Source organism: Vicugna pacos, chromosome X, assembly GCF_048564905.1.
Source record: "Vicugna pacos chromosome X, VicPac4, whole genome shotgun sequence".
Taxonomy (NCBI): domain Eukaryota; kingdom Metazoa; phylum Chordata; class Mammalia; order Artiodactyla; family Camelidae; genus Vicugna; species Vicugna pacos.
The window spans coordinates 26,744,493-26,765,582 of NC_133023.1; the positions used below are offsets into that span (position 1 = coordinate 26,744,493).

General features: G+C 38.1%; 1 long non-coding RNA gene across 1 annotated transcript in view; it reads left to right on the forward strand.

Annotated features, from left to right (window-relative positions):
- Window positions 1-589: 589 nt before the first annotated feature.
- Window positions 590-21,090, forward strand: part of LOC140691837 (uncharacterized) — an 86,098-nt gene continuing 65,597 nt past the window's right edge. The window contains exons 1-2 of the long non-coding RNA XR_012067484.1: window positions 590-1,092; window positions 1,256-1,446. This is a non-coding gene — a long non-coding RNA (uncharacterized lncRNA). The remainder of the gene's footprint in view (window positions 1,093-1,255; window positions 1,447-21,090) is intronic.

The following is a 21,090-nucleotide window of genomic DNA, read 5'->3' on the forward strand; positions in this document are numbered from 1 at the left end:
GGTCGCGCTCCGCCCTGGTCGCGCTCTGCCCTGATCGGTGCTCCGCCCTGGTCACGCTCCGCCCTGGTCACGCTCCGCCCTGGTCGCGCTCCGCCCTGGTCGCGCTCCGCCCTGGTCGCGCTCCGCCCTGGTTGGCGCTCCGCCCTGGTCGCGCTCCGCCCTGGTCGCGCTCCGCCCTGGTCGCGCTCCGCCCTGGTCGCGCTCCGCAGGTGGGCTGAGGGAAGACCGAGGGACAGACTTGTCCCTGCCCCGAGTCAAGACCCAGCTCCTTGTTTGTCTTTGTGGAGCAAGTTCTCTGAGGGACCAGGATGGAAGGGTCCTATCTGCCCAGGGCTGTAGGCCCGTCTCAGTCTGGCCCTTGAGGCTGCTAAGCCCTTCGGTGCGGACGCAGGTTTCGCCCCCGCCCCCGCCTGGGTGCTCAGCGCCGGAGAACATGGCGGCTGTGCCTGGGCCCCTCCTCTCTTCCCCTGAAAAGTTTCCGCGGGTTTTCAGAGATGGGGGTATGCACCCTTCCCCCCAGGGCACATCAACCTTGCTGTTTTATGGAGGGCCCAGGTTGTTTTGCCCTGTGCACCCACAGCCACGGCGCCCAGCCCCTTGCAGTCCCCCGGGGCTGCCTCCATGCAGCCGCCCCCGTCCTCCGCCCGGCTTGTGCAGCCTGGCCCTGCCCGCCGCTGCCGGCCCGCGTCTCAGGCTGGGTGTCGGGGGGACGCTCTGTGCCCGTTTAACTTAGTTCTGTCAGACAAGGGCTGCTCTGTACAGATCCGAGCCTCGGAGGCTCCCCCTCCGTCCCGCTGGCCTCTCAGTTGGAGAGGGGAGACCCAGCGAGCGAGCGCCAGCCCTCCTTTGCCGCTCCCTCCCCGCGGGACCCGTCCCGCGCTGCTTTGCCTTTTGTTCTTTCTTTTTTCCTTTTCTCCTACCAGATTTTTGGCGTCTTTTTATCTTTTGAAGAGGGCGATGTTCTGTCGGAGTTCCGCAGGTGCTCTGGTTGACTGAGTGGGTCTGTAGATGTGGGTCTTGGTGTATTTGTGGGAGAGGGTGACTTACGAGCGTCCTTCTACTCCGCCATCTTCCTGCCGGACCTGGACCAAGGTTAATGTGAATTTTAACTTTTAATATACTATTATGGGTTGAATTGTGTCCCCTAAAAATATATTGAAACTATAACCTGTCTTTGCAGATGTAATCAATGTCAGATGAGTCCATACATGGATTAGAGTGGGCCCTATTCCAATGACTGCTGTTCTTCTTTTAGGAAGAGGGATATTTGAACACAGACACAGAGAGGAAGCCTGTGAAGACAGAGGCAGAAATTGAAGACATCTATCTACCAGCCAAGGAACATGAAGGATTGCCAGCAACCACGAGAAGCAAGGATGTCTTGTGAGAGAGCACAGCCCTGCCAACACCTTGTTTCGGATTTCTCGCCTCCAGAACTGTGAGATAGTACGTTTCTGTTGTTTGAAGTCTGTTTATGTTTGTGGGACTTTGTTTTAGGGGACCTAGGAAATTAACACACAGATGTTGCAAGAATAGCATTCATAAAGACAGGTGTTCTTATTTGCTAATTTATAGTGGCAGTTGTTTCAGTGACTAGCATTTAGTATGCATTTGTTTTGGATTTTGGTAAGAAGTCTACCATAAGTAGTTTCCTTTAATTCCTGTTTTATGTGGTACTTTTATTAATAAGGCTCTGAGTTTTATCAAATGGTAATTTAGCATTTTTTGATATTATAATGACGCTTTCCTACTTTACATTTTGATAGAATGGATTTTGTTGATATATTTTATGATCATTAACCCATCCTTTCATTCCTAGAATAACCCTACCTGGATATAATGTGCTATTCTTCTAACTTTATTTCCTAGTATTTTATTTTGAATGCTTCATCTCTATCCATAAGTGATGTTAGGCTATACTTCTAATAATTGTTATCAAGTTTAACATTAAAGCCTTGTTGTCTTCATAAAATACGTTAGAGAGCTTTTCATCTTTTTCTATTCACCTAACATATTTTATATTACATTGAAATTAACTTCCCCCCTTAAAATCATATAGAACTCACCTGAAAACCACTCTAGTTCTTTTGACTTTAAAAAAAAGTTCACTTGAAAATATTTAAACTTTTACTAATGTAGAAAGTATGATATAATGAACTTCTTCATACCCACTACACAGCTTTAACTCAGGGTGGAGTTTCAGTTGGCAGGGAAATTGAAACACCAAGTGATGACTTGTGATTTTTAAAATAAGTTTTGTGATAGCAGCGGATTTCAATTCCTTTCAAAAGCTAGACATTTTGCCCACATTACAAAGTTGAAATAATCTATTGCTTCCCACTTGTTTTATTAAGTAAGTTCATCAGACAATAATTGAGGGTAGTAGAAAGCCACATCCTGCCTTCAGAGGGTGAGGACTAAAGGCTTCAATTGGTTTCATGTCCTGGCTCCTGAAGTTACTAATAACTGGGTCTCAGTTTCCTTATCTGTAAAATGAGGAAAGAATAGTGTCTGCTTTGTAAGATGGCTGTGAGGATTAGGTGAAATAGTACGTATCAGACATGTAAGGTGGGTGTTATGGGTCACCACACAGATACCGGCTTCAGGACTGAGACATTTATTCTTACAACTGCTGAGTTGGCTGCTGATGGCTCACAGATGAGTCCTTCCTTGGAACTTACCTAGAGGGAACTGCATCAAACAAGGTTATGCACCATCTTATGGGTCAGCACAAGGTCAAAAGTTGTTTAATTTTATCTGGTCCTCTTGCCTTAATTCAAGACAACTCTGAAGGGCCATCAAGCTTCCAAGCTCCCCATGGTAGTGGCTGAGGATTCTGTTGTAGCTGCGGTGCTCAAATTGTCTTGCTGCCCAGTCGTGTTTTCCTCACCTACTCACAGGAGTTGGTAACAAGAGACTCTCCAGTAGAACTACTGCATACAACTTCTCAGAGTCTGTTTCCGGGGGAGTGTAGCCTAAGACAGTGCTTAAAACAGAGCCTGGTAAACATTCAATGAATGCTAACTGTTACTTGAAACTACTATTACAATTATCAGCCATCTCAGACAGTGCTGAACCTTTCCTGCTAGCTTCAGAAAGCCTGTCCCCTAGTACAGTGGTGGAATTTACTCTCTATGCTGGAACTGTATTTGCTACAAAGGTGCTTTGTGGTTTGACTCTGAGCAGAATGATGATGTAAGAGGTTTTATAGCTCCTACACAGGATTTCTCCACCTGACCAGAGTAATGGCATTTATTATTTAACAGTATTAAATTACCACCAAGAAGCAGTAGAATTGGGCATTTGTGTTTTGAAATTTAGAGCTCAGTATGTTGTAAGGCTACGTTGGTACAAGCCAGCAGACAAATACATTTGATGCCAAAAGTTAAAGGGAAAAAATCACATGGAGTTAAAATATTGAGAAAATATTGATTACCATTTTTTTAATCATTCTGAATTTAGTCATGAACCTCCTCAGTCTAGCTGATAGGAGCATACATTGAAATCTCTATGTGTGGTTGTGTAACGTGGCTCTATGTGGATAAGTGCAGACTATGAGAAATCTATAAGCAGATATATTTCATTCAACATATGTACATCACAGAAGTGAATCAGTCAATTATGTGGCTGTTGTGGATGATTGAAGATGGGTGACAGTGCCTAAATTTGGTCTGAGAGGAGTTTAGTATTTTTAGGAATTTGATTGTTTTTTCCCTAATCTGCTTATCCATCCCTAAAAGCTCTCAACAGTAAATTACAGAAGTACTAGGAAAACCTTACAGGGTAACAAATTGACACCAACATGATTCTTAAACTTTATTATTATTATTTTATTTAACTTTGAAATTTAAACTCCTAACTCATCAACGTTAAGCTATGTGATCCAGTTTTTCTGTCGGCAGTGATCAGAGGGTCTTTTGTCTACAGCATTTATTTGTACTGAAATTTATTTGTACAATACACATGAGAGCATTTTTCTTACATCCTTTTGAAAAATCATTATTAAAGTTTGGCTGTCTATTCCTCACACTTGTGCTGTAATTTAATGGTTTAATTATGTCACTGATCAATTAAATCCATATTAATATTCCTTTCAAGAATCCTTAGAATCCTCAGCAGTGCTGAAGGGACAAGCGAGACTGATAGGACAAAGAGGTTATATACAGACCCCAGGAAATACAATATTTGCATTTTGTATCAAACATTGTAAGGGGAAAATAATAAAGCCAATAGTCTCAATTATCTAAACTAGATGTGTATAGATGATGAACCAAATGGAGAGCAGGATCTGTAAATCTCTATCAAAACACTGGGTGATGTAGAAAATGAGATTATCAGGTTAAGCATGTTGCCAGAAGAACACATGTTTATTATCTCTTTGCAGCCAATTTAATAAAAGCATTCTGATTTTTAAAAGAAACACAAAATTTACAGTAATAATTCAGTAGATGAATGCTGCTCCTAGAAGCTTCATAGGTCATACAAATTCTAATGTAAGACAAATTGAGAAACATTATGTCTGGCATTTGAGGCACGTTTAAATTTCTCAGAGAAAAAAAAAAGAGTTGGATAAATTATTTCAAAACACTCCAGTTGTCCCTAAAGCAGCAATTTTATTTCATGAGTAGCGTAGATGGACCCTGGAGACACAACAGAGCTATCCTCATTGATAGGTTTGCTTGAGATTTCATGTTTACAGTCATGCTCTAATTTGGGCCCCTTCAAATAAAAGAAAAAGGAGTCAAGAGGAGGGAATGAGAAGAAAGCTTGGGAGTGAAATACAGTGGATTTAGAGATTATGTAATTGGTAAGTACATTTAATCTCAAGGCTAGGAAGTTCTTTCAGAGTATACTATGTATGGTATGTACCGAACTAGAAATTGGAGAATCAGATGTAATATCCTCTGTGTGTGCTGTCTGTTTTTAAAACCAGCGCTATAAAACTATTGAACTGCTCCATCAGGAATAAAACAGAAGGATACAGCATGATTGAGAATCTTCCGAAGGGCAGTTCATAATTGGCCTTCAGATTTCTCTCCAGCTACATATCCTCCTGCAGGATGTGTTCATATCTTTGTGGGTTTATTTATTTATTTTTATTCAGCAGGATCTGAAATGGCTTTAATGATAATTCTGGTCCATGTTCTTCTAAAAAATCTGCATGGAACCTAGTAAGAGTGATGGGCATGCTATAATCGCAAGTCAGGAAATATTCAGTAATCACTTGTTATGAAGAGGAAGGAGGTAAAAATCTAATATTTATGGAGTGTCTAATTCATGCTGGGCCTATCATAAGAAATCCTACATATGCCATATCAATTATTCCTCACAGCAACTCACGGAGACCTGTATACAGGCCCTCATTTTGACAGTTGAGAAAAATGTTTAGAGAGAAGCTGAGAGGCAGGAACCACTTTTACTATGATATAGTATAAGCACCCCCTGACACTTCTCAAAGAATCTGCAGACTGATTGGAGAAAAGAGACACAGTATTTGAAATAAGGAATTATCTATGGGCATGAGAGAGGAGACAGTGTGGGTGATGTCAATAAATTTTTATAAACTGGATATTTTTGTTTTAGGTTTAAGATTGGGAGATTTTTTAAAAATGGTTTTAAGTTATATATCTAATTAAACCTATTCTATTTTACCTCCTATATTACTTTCATATTACCATGCTAGCAAATTACCATAAACCTGGTATTTTAAAACACAAACTTATAATCATACATTTCTGAAGGTTTGAAGTTCAAAGTGGTCCTCACCAGGTTAAATTCAGGCTGTTGACAGAGCTGTGTTCCTTCTGTGAGATCTAGGAGAGAATTCATTTCCGTGTGTTTTTCAGCTTCTAAAGTCTGCCCGCATTCCTTATCTCACGACCTCCTTCCAGCAGTCACATATCACCTCCACTTCTCTAATTACATTTTCTTTTCTAACTCGGACTCTCCTGTTCCCTTATTAGGACCCTTATGAGTACACTGGGCCCACCCAGATAACCCAGGATGATCTCCCCATCTCAAGACTCAATCACATCTGCAAGTCCCTTTTGCCATGTAAAGCAACATATTCACAGGTTCCTGAGATTAGGACATAGACAGCTTTGGGTGGCCTTTATTTTGCCTGCTGTGCCAACACATGGCAAAAACACTACTGCTTTAGGTGCACCATCTATCCATCCATCCATTCCTAAATGGAGAAATACAGCATGTGCATCAATGTGAATTCACTATTCAGTTGGCTGTCTTGACTATGTTACTTTGAGCATCCATTAAACCCTTTGAGATTCAACGCTATCATTTGAAAAACTGAGATATTTTACCAATTTCTAAGTTCCATTGTAGAAATAAATGAGATAATGTAGGTGGAAATATAGAGAGCAGTACCTATTAAAAGCTATTAACTAAAGTAGTAATAATAATAATAATACTATTAATAATGGCATTCTGTGGTGACAAAAATTTTAATATACATTAGTTATACTGAAGGTACGTAGTGTAGGCATAGAGCTAGATGGAACAATTATTGTTAACTCAAAGAGAATTTGAAATACAGTAAAACCATTGATGAGGATAATAGGGTTTCTTTATTCTTATCAGTTATGTCTCAGCCTCATAACACCGATGAAGGTTGTCAACTTTCTTTTTAGTATTTTCATGACAGAATAAGTTAGGTGGGCCCAAATATTTCCAGAGGTACATAAAATCATTAGAAATATCGGATTGGCCCTGGCATTTGTATACTCAATGCCAATCTTCTAAGGATACCTTTGGGTGAGTACAGTTTGCTGTTAGCTTGGTCAGATCCTCTTAAACTTACACCATATTAGTCGGGAAGATGTTTGGTAGCTTAGATATATCCCAAAGTTTACATTCAATGATAGCCATAAGACACAGTATGATTCATACTCATAAATCCTTTTTTTCTTTTTAATTAATTTTTATTGTGGTATAATTTATATATAACATTATATTAATTTCAGGTGTACAACATGATTCAACATTTGCATATATTATAAAATGATTACCATAATAAGTCTAATTCACATTCATCACCACACATAGTTACAATTTTAAAAAATAAATACTCGAATATCTTTAAAAATTCTAACATAATTCCCACCAAATAGTTCTAAGATTCTTCATACTTCCTTGATTTCAAGGCAGTTTGGTAATGAGAAATAAATGCAGTCTCCACATGTCCAGTTTATGTATACATACCTGTACTTCTGTGAATAAATAAGCACTCTCCCTTATATTCCTGAATATTCTTTTAAACTTAAAGCTCTAAGTTCATTGTGTTCCACTGTCTTTTCATATCAACAAGAAAGTAAAATCTTATAAACCACTAGAGGTTCAAGAGTTCTTAAATTCCCCCAAAGACTGATTTATGAAAGTACCTCAGTAAAGCTTTTCAACCTTGACATTTGACTGCATTAAAACAAGCAAAATATCCAAACTTCATCTCAACATCTTAAAATAATAAGTGGAAAATGGAGGACACCTCCAACATCATACCTGCAATGATCAAACCTGAAAATTATGCCACATAAAATTCTGTGACAAGTGATTTGATGGCAGCCAGGTACATCAACCTTTTCCTTTGACATGAACCTTTATTTAAAATATTTCTACCCTTCAGTATAGGCATTAAATCTGTGATCAGATGAACTTGTTTGTTCTTTGTTTAATCTAAACTCTAAAATTTCTTACCAACTTTGTCATGTGTGATGTAGCTAGTGAAGTAGTGTTTTCCCTAATACCCCAGATGGGCTGCATGTGACTTCAGGCCGTATGTTGGAGGGTCCAGACCCAGAAGACATAGAGTTGTATCAAATCTGGGTGTATTTGGTGATAGGTGAATGTGTCATTGGACTGTATGAGAATAATGAACAATTGAGCTAAAGATACAATATAGAAGAGAGTTGCCATTTATTAAATATTTTATATGTATGCTGAGTCCTCTTCTCACATACATGATTACATTATCTCTTCCTAACAAAACCTCTTAAATATGGTTATTATTATTCTCATTTTATTCATTTATTTTTTAAAGTCTGAATTAACATGTTGATCTCCATGTCACCCAAATCTGGCTGACAGTTGTGTTTCCTCAGGGGTACCCGATCCACAGTGGGTGATCAACATGTTAAGTGCCTTCTGTATGTCTGGCACTGTTTGAGTTTGTGGGGATACAGAATGTATATACTCTCAGCCTCATGGATGATGAAACTGAACTTCAGAACATTTAAGTAATTTTCCTAGATCTGTACAATTCATAGCAGAGGAGCTAAGATATTTAAACTCAGGATGTTGGAGCTTTTCGACTGCTGTTTTGCTTTTCTACTACAAAGCTCAGAAGCCAGTCTGAAGAATCATGAAACTGAAAATTCAGGGCCAGCAAAGCAATAACATTGTAGCCACTAAAGACAGTTAAATACCCCAGAGATAGAGAAGAAAACATTTTCCTAACATATCAACTGACAGTTTATCTAATGACCAACTATAGAGGGAAATTGGAAGTGATTCGATTATCTTTAGAATGTTAATTGGTGCTTTATTTATTTAACTAGCTGTCATGTGCTGGATTCTGGGGTGACAGTAATGACTAAGACAGGAGACTTGACTTCAGAATGTCACAGTCTAGAAAAGAGGAGACAGATATATATAAATTTATAATATATTATATGTTATAATATATAAATATATATTGATATATATATGCATACACATACATATACAAACAAGTGAATAAATTAGTTTCTTTGTTGTGATACAAATCTGTACAACTACAGTAGAGTGTATTAGAGGGAGAAGGAAATTCTAGCTAGGGAAGACAGAAGGAAAGCAATCAGAAAAACTTTATAAGATATAACACTTTACTAAAGATTGAAAAATGAGTATTCACTAGGTGAGGACAGGGGAAAGGGTAGAAGGAGCAATGAAAGCACCAGTTGAGAAATTGCACATGCTTGTTGATAAGTATTCAGGGACTGATGTGGCAAGATACTTATTTGGAAACATAGTTGAAGTAAGAAGGGGATGTTTATTCTGCAGAAGACGGAGGACCCATCAAATGTTTGACCAATGATTCTCATCTGTGGCTGTGCATTGAATCTTCCAGAACCACACCAGAACCCCATTTAAGACCTATTCAGTCAGAATACATGAGCTCCTTACGTGATTCTTATGTGCAGTCAAGATTGAGAATTTCTGGGTTACTAAACGAGTACTGTGACACTTGTGTACACACACACATACACACACACACACAAACTCACACACAATTTTTCTAGCTGCAAGTTTCAAGATAAGAAATTAAGTGAATGGAATTTAGCAGGGGAAATGAACAGGTGTGAAAAAAGGTCAAACTATTAGAAGTAGACATTATGCTAAGTGAAATAAGCCAGACACAGAAAGTCAGATACTGTATGATCTCACTTATATATGCAATCTAAAAAAGTCAACTCATAAGAGCAGAGAGTAGGATGATGTTGTCAAGGGCTTTGAGGGGTGGGAGAAATGGGGAGATGTTGCTCAAAGGATACTAAATTTCAGTTATGCACAAGATGTATGAATTCTGGAGATGTACGCATGGTGGCTATAGTTAACAATACTGTACTGTATATTCGAAGTTTGCTGAGTAGATTTTTCCAGCTTTATGGAGATATAATTGACATATAACATTGTATAAGTTTAAGGTATAAAATGTGTTGATATGATACACTTATACATTGTAAAATGATTACGACTGTAGGGTTAGCTAACACCTCCTTCATGTCACATAATTACCATTTCTTTTTTATAGCGAGAATATTTAAGATCTACTCACTTAGCAACTTTCCAGTATAGAATAAAGTATTGTCAGCTACAATCTCTGTGCTGTACATTAGATCCTAGAACTTATTTATCTTATAACTGTAAGTTTGTACCCTTTGACCAGTATCTCCCCATTCCCCACCACCAGCAACTGGTAATCACCACTCTATGAGAGTAGATCTTAAAAAATGTTTTTAACACACACATACTCTCACAGAGGTAGCTATGTGAGGTGATAGATATGTTAATTAGTTTGATTGTGGTGATCATTTCACAATGTGTATGTATATCAAAACATCATGCTGTACCTCTTAAATAGATACAGTTTTTATCTGTCAGTTATACCTCAATATAATGGTGGGAAAAATTTTAAATAAAGTATATTTTATGCCCAAAAAAAGATGTCAGAAGTGACAGGACACAGCCCTTGATGTGGGGAGCTGGTGAAGTGACTACAGGAATAAATGATGGCTTTCATTTTCACGACTGTAATACATTACCAGGTTGAGGAACATAAAAATAGGAAAAGGATTTTCTGAAAGACAGTGAAGCTCTCTTTGAGATAGTAGGTTTGAGGCTCCTCTGGGATACCTAGGTAGGAATGTTCATTAGGCAGCTTATGTACTAGGAAGGAGCTCAAGAGATAGCTCTGAGCTAATGATAGACATTTGAGAATTACCAACACATATGGTGGTGAAACCATGAGCATGGATGAGTTCAGATAGGAAACATGTGTCTAGTGACAAAAAGAGTGAAGAAAAGAACAATTTGGCAAATGACACTAGATGCATACTGAGTTAGTGAGAGCTGTAAAGGGAACTGGAAGGACATGATCACAGAAGTAGAAGGAAAATCAGGAGATACAATTTTTAGGAGGTTTCAAGTGGTGGGTTGACTTGAAGGTTATTATAGTTTCAGGTGTTGCAAGGTCCACTTAGAGGCTATCACAGACTGGTGACTGAGTACTCAGGAAATCAAGAAGCTTGGCAAATAAGAAATTGGAGAGGAGGTACATATGGTTATAGAAGCCCTCTAGGGTGATGCTGGAGCTTGGTATAGAGAACAGAACTATAACTCAGGTTCTGAAGTCCATACTAGATCAAAGAAAATGATAGAGGCCTATTTACATGTGTCAGAAGACATTTTTGTGCGTTAAAGTGTTGCAAACTTCCCTTGGAGTTGTTACAAATCTACTGTTATGTATTTCACATTGGAGATAATGAAAACTAATTTTCTCTTAGGGAGAGCTATAAACATGTGAGGAGCAAGATTGTTTAGCCACTGGACATCCTTGTAGTTTTCCTAACCTATCATACAGTTTCACACCTTTGTACCTCCAGACCTAATGTGCCTTCTCTATTCCTGCTATTCCTTGCCCAGGTTTATTTATTAACTAGTTTTTTCTTTGTTTATAGCTTTTTATTAAATTTTAAGATAAAATTTACATATAATGATGTTCAAAAATATTAAGTCCCATACACTTGAGTTTAGACAAATGTATACACCTATGTATACAGTGTAATCCAAATCCCTATCAAGATATAGAATATTACCATCACTGCAGAAAGTACCCTCATACCCCTTCCTAGTCAAATTCTACATGCACACTCTAGAGGGAACCAATGTCTTAATTTTCTTACCACCATAGATTAGTTTTGCGTGTTCTGAAAATTAATACCAGGAATAAATCCATTATTTTATGAATAGACACCAAGGAAGTTTCCAGTTTGAACTTATTACAAATAAAGCTGTTACAAATATTCATGTAAAAGTGTTTTGTGGATATTTGTTTTCATTTAACTCAGATAAATAGCTAGAAGTAGAACTGCTGGGTCAGAGACTAGGTGAATGTTTAGTTTCATAAGCAACTACCAGTGCTTTTACCGAAGTTGTTGTACCATTTTGCAGTGTCATCAGCAATGTATGAGAGTTATAGCTGCTCCACGTCCTTGCCAGTACTTGGTGTTGTCAGTCTTATTAATTTTAACCATTATGGTGGGTAACTCCTTGGGGTTTTAATTTGCATTTTTTAAAGACTAATGATATTGAGCATTTTTAATGTGTTTATTGGCCATTCATACATCTTCTTTTGTGAAGCATCTGGTTAAATCTTTGCTCAGTTTTTTCATTGGGTTGTCTTTTGTTAATTGAGTTGTAAGAGTTCTTTTTATACCTGGTTACCAGTTCTTACCTGATATATGTTTTGGGAATATTATCTCCTAGTCTTCAGTTTACTTATTTAAAATCTTAAAAAATACTTTTATTTAATGAAAATTTTTATTTTAAAATGTATAAATTATATTTATTTAAAATTGCATTGTAAGAACACTTAACATGAGCTATACCTTCTTAACAAGTGTTTAAGTGTACATTATTTATTGACACAGTGTGGTACAGCAGATCTCTAGAGCTTATGAATTTTGCTTGACTGAAACTTTATGCCCGTTGAGTAGCTAATTCTTGAAAATCAAATTGAAGTGTCAGCTCCATAGGGAAGACTTCATCCCTCATCCTTGTCCCACTTTGTTCAAGATGCCTGCTTTCTGCTTTCATTCCTCCTTTGTGGTAGTACTTATCACATGTTATTTTAATTGTTGATTCCTTGAGTATTTCCTCCGCTAGAAGGAAAAATCATTGAAAGCAGGGGCATGTCTTGTTGTAATCTGTGTTTCCTGTATCAGACATAGAGTTGGGCTCATAGTAGACAATTAAAACTTTGAATAATAGAATTTGCTTTCTCTAATTTCTTGTTTTGACCAGTGTACACAAATAAATCTAAAACATTATTACTAATGTAAAAATTAAGAGGCTTTTACTCAGATTGCCAAGTGGGCATCATCCTCTTCAAAACTCATTCTCTTAAGAGACCATTTCCTATTCCTCTCGGGGTTCTCTTTGCAGAACTGTCTTCAAATTAAGCAATTGTTTATTCTTTTTCTTATTGAGGTATAATTGATATATGGTTGTTTATTCTAAGCAATATATAATCTGATCTTTGTTTTTCATCTAGTCTGAGACTCTTTGCCTTTTGTTTGAAGAATATGGTGATGCTACAGCATCAGTTAAGCAGCGGGAGAATTTGTTTTAGGAATAGAATTCATTTTTACAAAGAACATGTCACTCCCCCCTTTCTCCAACCCCTTCTTCAAGTGGATCATCTCACCTTTGATCTGTGTTTTACATACCAGACTTCTGATGAACTTTCATTTGAAGAAAAGCTATCCCAAGAAAAGAAATTGTGTAACAGAATACATGTGTTTCTATCATCTCTTCTCTTCTTTGGACTCATTTTGCACCTGCGAAGATAAATTGAAGCTCTTAGGCATGAGGGTGCTGGGATGGAGAAGATAGAGGGACTTGACTCCTTTTGGTAAGGGAGATTGGTTTGTGTATCTCTGTGTCCTGTACCAGGATCATACATGGACATAATGCAGACTTGTTTCAGATCTTCTTTATAGCCACTTTTAATACTGTTGTTCTAGAAGTAGAAGTTTCAAGTCTCTGGATGCTCTTTCTCAATCCAGCCCACAGTTAGTGGGCATTCCTTTCAGCCTTAGACTTTCTTTTTCTCATGGTTCATTTCCATTGCTATTTCAAAAGTTAGTCTTTCATATTACTTCACTTTAATAAATGACATTTTTATATATATTTTATTGCAGAAAAAGAGAAAATCAACTAAAAGAAGAAAATAATAAAAAATCACATATCATCCTGCTACCACTCAGAGGAACATTTTGGGCTGTTATTTTTAATTTTTAATTATTTTAAATTTTTATGGGTATACATAAATCAACTCTGTATGAATATCCAATAGTTTCTGATGTGTAACATACTATCCCAAATGTTGTGACTTCAAACAACAACTGTTTATTTAGATCATGGATTAGTCAGCTCCAGCTGCTAAAACAAAATATCACAGACTCAGTGGCTTAAAGAGCCGAAATTTATTTTCTCAGTTTTGGAGCCTAGAAGTCCGAGATCAGTCTACCAGCATGAGTGGTTTCTGGTGAGGGCTCTCTTCTTTGCTTGTAGGTGGCTGCCTTCTACCTGTTTACTCTCATGGCTTTTTTTTTTTTTTTGATGCATGCACACACACAAAGAGAGAGAGGTTGAGAGGGATGGGAGGGAGAGAGATTTCATTGCCATCTCTTCTTGTTAAGCTCTCTGTTGTCTTTATATTGGAATGGAGCCATGGCCTTATGACCTTACTTAACCTTAATTACTTTGGTAAAGGCCCTATCTCCCAAGTACAGTCACACTAGTGGTTAGGACTTCAACATAAGAATTTGTGGTGGTGGTGGGGAGGATGACACAAACATTGGTTCATAACAGATAACGATTTTGCAGGTTGGCTATCCGAATTGGATTCAGCTGTGTGGTTCTTCTGGGCTGAGCCAGACTTTGCTGGTTTTGTGTGTTGTTGGTCAGCTAGTTGTGACTGGTGCTGGCTAGTGTATGATGGCCTCAGCTGGGAAGGTTAGGATGACATAAGCCTCTCCGTATGTCTCTCACTGTCCAGCATGTTCGGGCTGATTCACATGACTTTTGGAGGGCCCTAAGAGCGACCAGAGGGCAAGTCCTGAAACACAAGAACTTGTCAAGTTTCTGCTTGAGTCATATTTGTTTCTGTTCCACTGGCCAAAGTAAGGTCACAGTCAGTAAAGGAGGGCACTATCAAAGGTCTAGAATATAGGGACTGCACGTCATGCCACCACATATATGCAGTGTTTTTTCCAAAAACAGGGACAGACTTTACATGCTGTTTAATAACTTTTTTTACTTAATAAAACTTACATCTTTTTATGTCTTTAACATTCTTCTGTAGCCACATTTTGTTGCTTAATGAACAAAACATGGTCTTGAAGAGTATTATGAAAATAAATTTTAAAAATATCCTGCCTAAATCATTAGAGTGCACTGACTTCTAAAATGAGTATTTGGAAGAGAACAAAAGTCTTTGGATGCATATTTTATATAATATTTCTTAATAACCAATCTCAATCAGTTCCAATAATAACAAACTTGTACTATGAAAATGCTTGTGATTGAGTAAGGTACTGGGTACCTGGAAGCTCTTCTCACTTTAAGTGGTACTCGTTTTTATTAAACAGAATGGCAAACATGTTCATGCATCGCTGATGATAATATGCAGTGATTTGCGTGTACAGCTCAGCACCAGGAGGAATAGAATATGAGTTGAAGCACATGCCATAGAAGTCATTCTTGAGTGTCCTATATTTCTCACAACTACATTTGATCTGTCAGCAAATCCTGTTGGATATACCCTCAAAGTCTGACCACTTCTTCCACCTCCATTGCTACCATCCTGGTCCCAGTCATCATCATCTCTTGCCTGGATTGTTAGATTAGTCTATTAAATGATCTCCCTTCTTATATGCTTGTCTTCTTAGGGTCAGTCCTTAAAACAGCAGCCAGCATATTTCTTTTAAAACATAAGTCAGATCATGTTACTTTTCTGTTCAAAAAGCATCAGTGGCTTTCTGTTTGATTCAGTAAACATTTTGGCAGCATAGAAGAGATCGCAAATTCCAAGTATTTAACTGAAGACTAGAGTCTAAGGAAGAGGCTATTTTTCGAGTTTTATGGAGTTAAGGAAAACAATAAAAACCAGTGAAACAAGCAGGCACTAGCAACAGGTTTCCTGCTGCCCAGATCTGAATAGGTAAAAGGAAGTGACAGTTTCAGCAGGACACCTTGAGAGCCAGAGCCATGAAGGAAGGCTGCCTGAAGGGAGGTGCAGCCTCACATGACCAGAACAGGGGTGATTTTTCCACTCTCCTGCCAGTGCATCCTTCCAGTTGGCCAGACCCAAATAAAAGTCACAGGGCAAGAGATCCAGGGTGGTGCAGTCTGCAGATTCCACCTCGCCAGACAGCGGGGAGAAGGGTGGAAAGGGGTCTGCGGAGATAAACAGGGCATGCCATAGGGCGTGTCCTCCTACTCATGAGGGTAAAAGCCACAGCCCTTTGTATAATATGCAAAGTCTCATACAAACATCCTTGACTATCCACTCTCCCTTTAACTTCAATCTTTGCTTTATTTTCCTCTTAGACTCCCCACCAAGCCACACTTCCTGCAGTACCACACATCAGGTACACTCCTTCCTCACAGCATTTACGTAGGCTTTCCTCTGCACTCAGTGCTTTTGCCTCAGGTATGTCCCTGTGGCTTACTTGCTCAAATTTAGAGGTCTATTTAAATGTTTCCTTCCACCCCGCCCCCCAACCACTTTCTTTAAAATGGAATCACACCTCTTCCTGCCGTTTCTATCCCCCTTCCCTGCCTACTTATTCTCTGTGGCACTTACCTCTATAACATAGATATGTTTTTTATTTTGGGGGTCTTTTGTTTGTTTTCTACACAAAAATGTAAGTTCCAGGAAGTATGTCTGCTTCGTTCACAGCTCTCCCTAGCCCCTGGAACAATGACTGGCTGATGGTAAATGCTCTGTAAATATTTGTTGATTGAGTGAATGCATGAGTTGAATCCAAAGACACTCATTTTATAGTCAAGTAAATGGAGTTTCCAAGAGACAACCAGGGTAAATCAGAGCATCCTCTTGTACGTGCGTAGAAGAATCTCTGCTAAATAGCTCAGCTTAGGCATGTTGGGATATCCTTGTCACCCCTGCAACTCTGCCTGATACCAGTGCTTCTGTAACGCGACTGATCTTCTATGTTGACCATCCTTCAGTGTCTCACTGCCTGCCTGTCACCAAGCCATACCCACTGGTTCCAATTATACCCTTTCTGCCTGTGGCCCTTTAACAACAGATTCTTGTATCCAACCTGCACACCACTGGGAACACAGGAAAGTTCTCCTCAGTGACACCCATGTTGACAATGACCCCCATGAAAAACAAATGCCATTTCTCAGTTCTCATCTTATTTAGTAGAAGAATTTGCCACCGTTGGTCATGATCTCCTTCTTGCCACAGTTTCTTCTCTTGTATTTTGGTAACAATGTACTTTTATGAATTTCCTCCTACTTTTTTAAACTACTGCTATTTGGTTTGTTTTTTTTTAACTGATTCTTTTCTTGTTCCTAAGACATCTAAGTGTTAGAATGCCCCCAGGGCTTTGTCCTTGGATCTCTTTTCTTTTCTATGTTAATTTTTAGGTGATTGCATGAAATGTCATCACTGATGACTACTAAATTTATACTACTAGCTTGTATTTCTCCCATGAACTCCAAACTGGTATATCCATTTGCTGTCCAAACTTAACATGTCTCCAACTGAGATCCTGACATTTCTCCTAGTAAACAGCGACTGCTGTAGTCCCCTCAGCATGGTTAATAGCAATGCCTTTCTTCTAATTGCTCAGACAAAACCTTGCTGATTCCTCTCTTTTATTCATGTTCCATATCTAATCTGTCAGGAAATTCTGTCAGCTCTTCTAGTTTGGGGATGTTAGAAATGTTAAACGGAATGACCTTGTTCATGTAGTGCCTTTCTTAGAATAAATTCCTAAAAACAATAACATGAACAAAGGCTCTGAGTTTATTTTTATTATGTTAGCTTTTGACAGCTACCTAATTGCATTTCATACATTTATTCATTCATTCATTCATTCATTCAACAAATGTTTTTTGAGAGCATATGATGTCCAAGAAACTCTTCTAATTGTCAGCAATAGACTTGAGACCTGAGCCTTCATGATACTTACCTGCTTGTGTGGAAGACAGAAAGTCAGCTAAATAATGACAAACTCTGGTAAAGGTTATAAAATAAACCAACAGATTTATATAAAATATAACCAGAGGGACATTAATATTATAGAGTCATATTAAGACCTCATTATTCTGAAACTTGTCCACTCTAAGTATTAAAACTGTGTCTTTTGTCTTTATGATTTTTAATTGCCTGGTTTGAGAGATGAAAGCCAAAAAAAAATTCCCCTCAAATGTGGATACTTTGACATTCTTCACTCACAGTTTTGGTAACCTAAGATTGAGCCCTAAGCTCTAAAGTTTTTAAACTGATTAAATGCAAAACAATGCATATAATCTTATAAATATTGAGGCAACTATGAATGATCAAAGAATAAACAGTGCTGCTATTCTTGGGACCATAAAATAAACATTTTCAAAAGATATGAATAAATATGAGAGGGAGATAGTTGAACTATTGTGACACGTAAAAATAAGTACTGAAGTTGCTCACATTGTAGTGTACAGGCAGGATTCTCCAGCTACCACTGAACCCATGAGTCTCAGCAGCAACCTCAGATCTTCATTATCTACCACTGCTCTGTATCTGGTTTTGGCATGTAGAGAGAATTTATTACAATAGAGATAGGAAATGAAACTGTCTAAGGAGAAGACAGATCTAATTGTGTCTTCTCATGGGACATATGATTTCACTGAGTTAACAACTACATCCCAAGGAATGAAAGCTAGCTGTGTTTTTTCTTTCTTCTAACAGTGCAGGACTGAATTAGACTATCAACCTACCAATTATACTCTGAATAAATCAATTTCTGAACAAAGTCTTTTCCAGTTCTTAAAATTACTTAAACAACTTTGCCTTTGCTATGAGATGGATATCAGTTGCCTGAAAACGTCCTTTCTGTCAAATGTGAAACCTGTTCTTGGCAGTGACTCAGGGAACCCCTGGCTGTCCTTGTGACTCCTTCTCTCTTAGCTCAGTTTCAAGGATGAATTCACAAGCAGGGCTGGATTTGGTGCAGTCTAAAGTCACTTGGGCCAGATGGTTTCATACAACCCAAGTGTCCTGTGCCTGTTCAGCTCTTCATTTGGGTCTGGAATAGAAAGCTTGCTGGCTCAGTGCAAATAAAACTTTTTTAATGAAACGGAGGTCAAACCCTTGGCCATGCCACCTGGTACCATTAAAAGTATCAGCTTGAGCTGACCATGTTCAAATGAATACTTTGAGTGTAAAATTGACAGAACTAAAGGAGAAAGAGAAAGACGAAAAAAAAAATCCTTGTCATAAAAGAGAGTTAAAATAACCTCGGTAGAGGTTGACATCGTTGTCCACCTGGGATTATAAATACCAAAGAATGACTGCTTCTCTTTATATTCCTTTGTAGCAGGCCAAGACAGGGCAGAGGTAGATTGTTCTTAATAAATAAATAAGAAAACCCAAGGGTGAATGAGGAAAACTAGTATCCTGGGGGTGTGGAAATCCTTCAGGGCCTGGTGTGGCAGCCACTGTTCTGGATTCAAGTTGGAGTTTTAGCTGGTAGGGAAAATGCAACATCAAATGATCAGAACTTTCTTTTTAAAACTTTCAGAATGTCAGTAGATCTCCATTCCTTTCCAAAGGCTATGTAGTTGCCCAAATATCAAGTGAAATTATCTGTGACTCCCCACTTGTTTTCTTAAGTAAGTTCATCAAACATCAAGTGGACCACTTCCTTCTAGAGCAGAAAGAAGTATGCTTTGTGTCTAATTATAGGTAAACAAAACTAGCATTTGTATTATTTTAAACATTTTTTGTGATTCAAGTTTTGAGAGTGGGGAGAGGAATCCAGGAAGCTAGATTCACCGGAATGCTTTGGGGCTGAATAAATGGGATCAACTCAGAGAATGTGGATTAATACAAAAGGATGCCCTCACTGATAACCTGAAGGCCAGATTGGAGACAGAGTTTTCCAGTGGTTAAGGACATGATTAGGACATGAAAATTTCTAGTTAAGAGTTGGGGGAAGGCTTTGTCTAATTTGTCTGTAGAGTCATCTTCCTTTTCAGACTCATCCGAGACCCAGTGCATAATATTCTTCCCTTAAATGATGGGTATCTCAGGTACAACTATTTTCTATGTAATTTTAATTCCATATATTACATTTTTATGTGATTATTTCTATTCAGGGCTTTTGTTTGATGCCTAGAAAATGAAAGGCTTTATCTTTGCTAGAAAATAATTAGATTTCTATGGTTCATTAAAGAAAGTTCGTTTTGAAACTCAGAGCAACTCACAGAATGGAATGGATTGAAAGAGAGAGTAAATGGCTTGGGTGGCTTGAAGATGGTGAGACAGCACTAGATGGAATAACTGGGAACCCACCAAATATCTCAAATTCTGCATCCTTGTTTCTCTAAATCCCATTTTCTCATTCTGTTTTCCCTAGCAATAGACCATATTTAGCACAGAAAGTAGGTGTCATATGCATCTAATCTTTTTTGGTGAGAAATTGAGGAGGTGAAAGATTATTTTCATATAGATAAATAGTGCATGGAGAAAGGAAAATTAAAATAAAGAAAATGAAGCAACCAAAATTTAAAGCAGGGAGGAATTAAAGAGGGAAGATTTGCAGAACCTTCCGAAATACTTGATTGCAAATTTGGAATCATAGTTGTTATGCAGTAGTTACCTTTACCTGTCAGAGTAGGAGATGAAATACATGGAAGAAAGTTTGTCTTTTCAAGGAGAAGAATGAGTGCTATCATTTTCATGTTTATTATGAAAGCTATTTCTGGTAATGCTAAAGCTATTAAATGCTATGAAACATAAACTAGTTCTAATACACTCAAGGAGCAGCCAATTTACACAACAGCTGGGAAAGCAAATCAGAGCCACTCCATTGGACCAGCTGAATCGTGAGAAAGGCATTTCATACCCCTCCAGCTGACGCAGCACGTAGATCAAACTGGCAGCTGTATTTTAGGGAAAATATGTCACAACAGACAAATGTAAGAAAAGGACAAATCCACAAAAAGGATTTTCTGCATATGAATCAACTGGTAGGAAAACTTCAGAATGAGTAAGTAAAAAGTTAAGCATCATCCTCCTTTCTTACAGGAACAAAAGTCATGAGCCAGAATCTCCTTAATATATTCACCTCTGGTCTCTTTGTGCTATCTTTAGATGTAAAATTCTCACAGAACTGTCAATAATGGACTCTACATAAAAGCCAAGAAGATAAAAGATAAGGGAAAAAATGCATCAGGTACATATTTTTTACATATAGCTAGTCAGGGCATACTACAACTTCACACTTTAGAAATGTGCTCAATATAAATTGTTGTCAAAATGATCTTGGCATGTTTGCCAAGTGATGCATTGCATTGAGCTTATCATGTGGCAAACACTGTTATCTGTGAACCAGGTACCTTTATTTGTTCCATTCATATTGAGCCAGGATGGTCACAGAGTGCTTGGTTAGCTTTCCAGGATTCACACAGTAAGTGGTAAAGCTGAGATTCAAACCCAGATATAACTGAGATTTAGAAGGTTGGATTCTTTGCTTCATTTTACTCTGCCTAGTGGTTGACTACTTTTATTTGAAA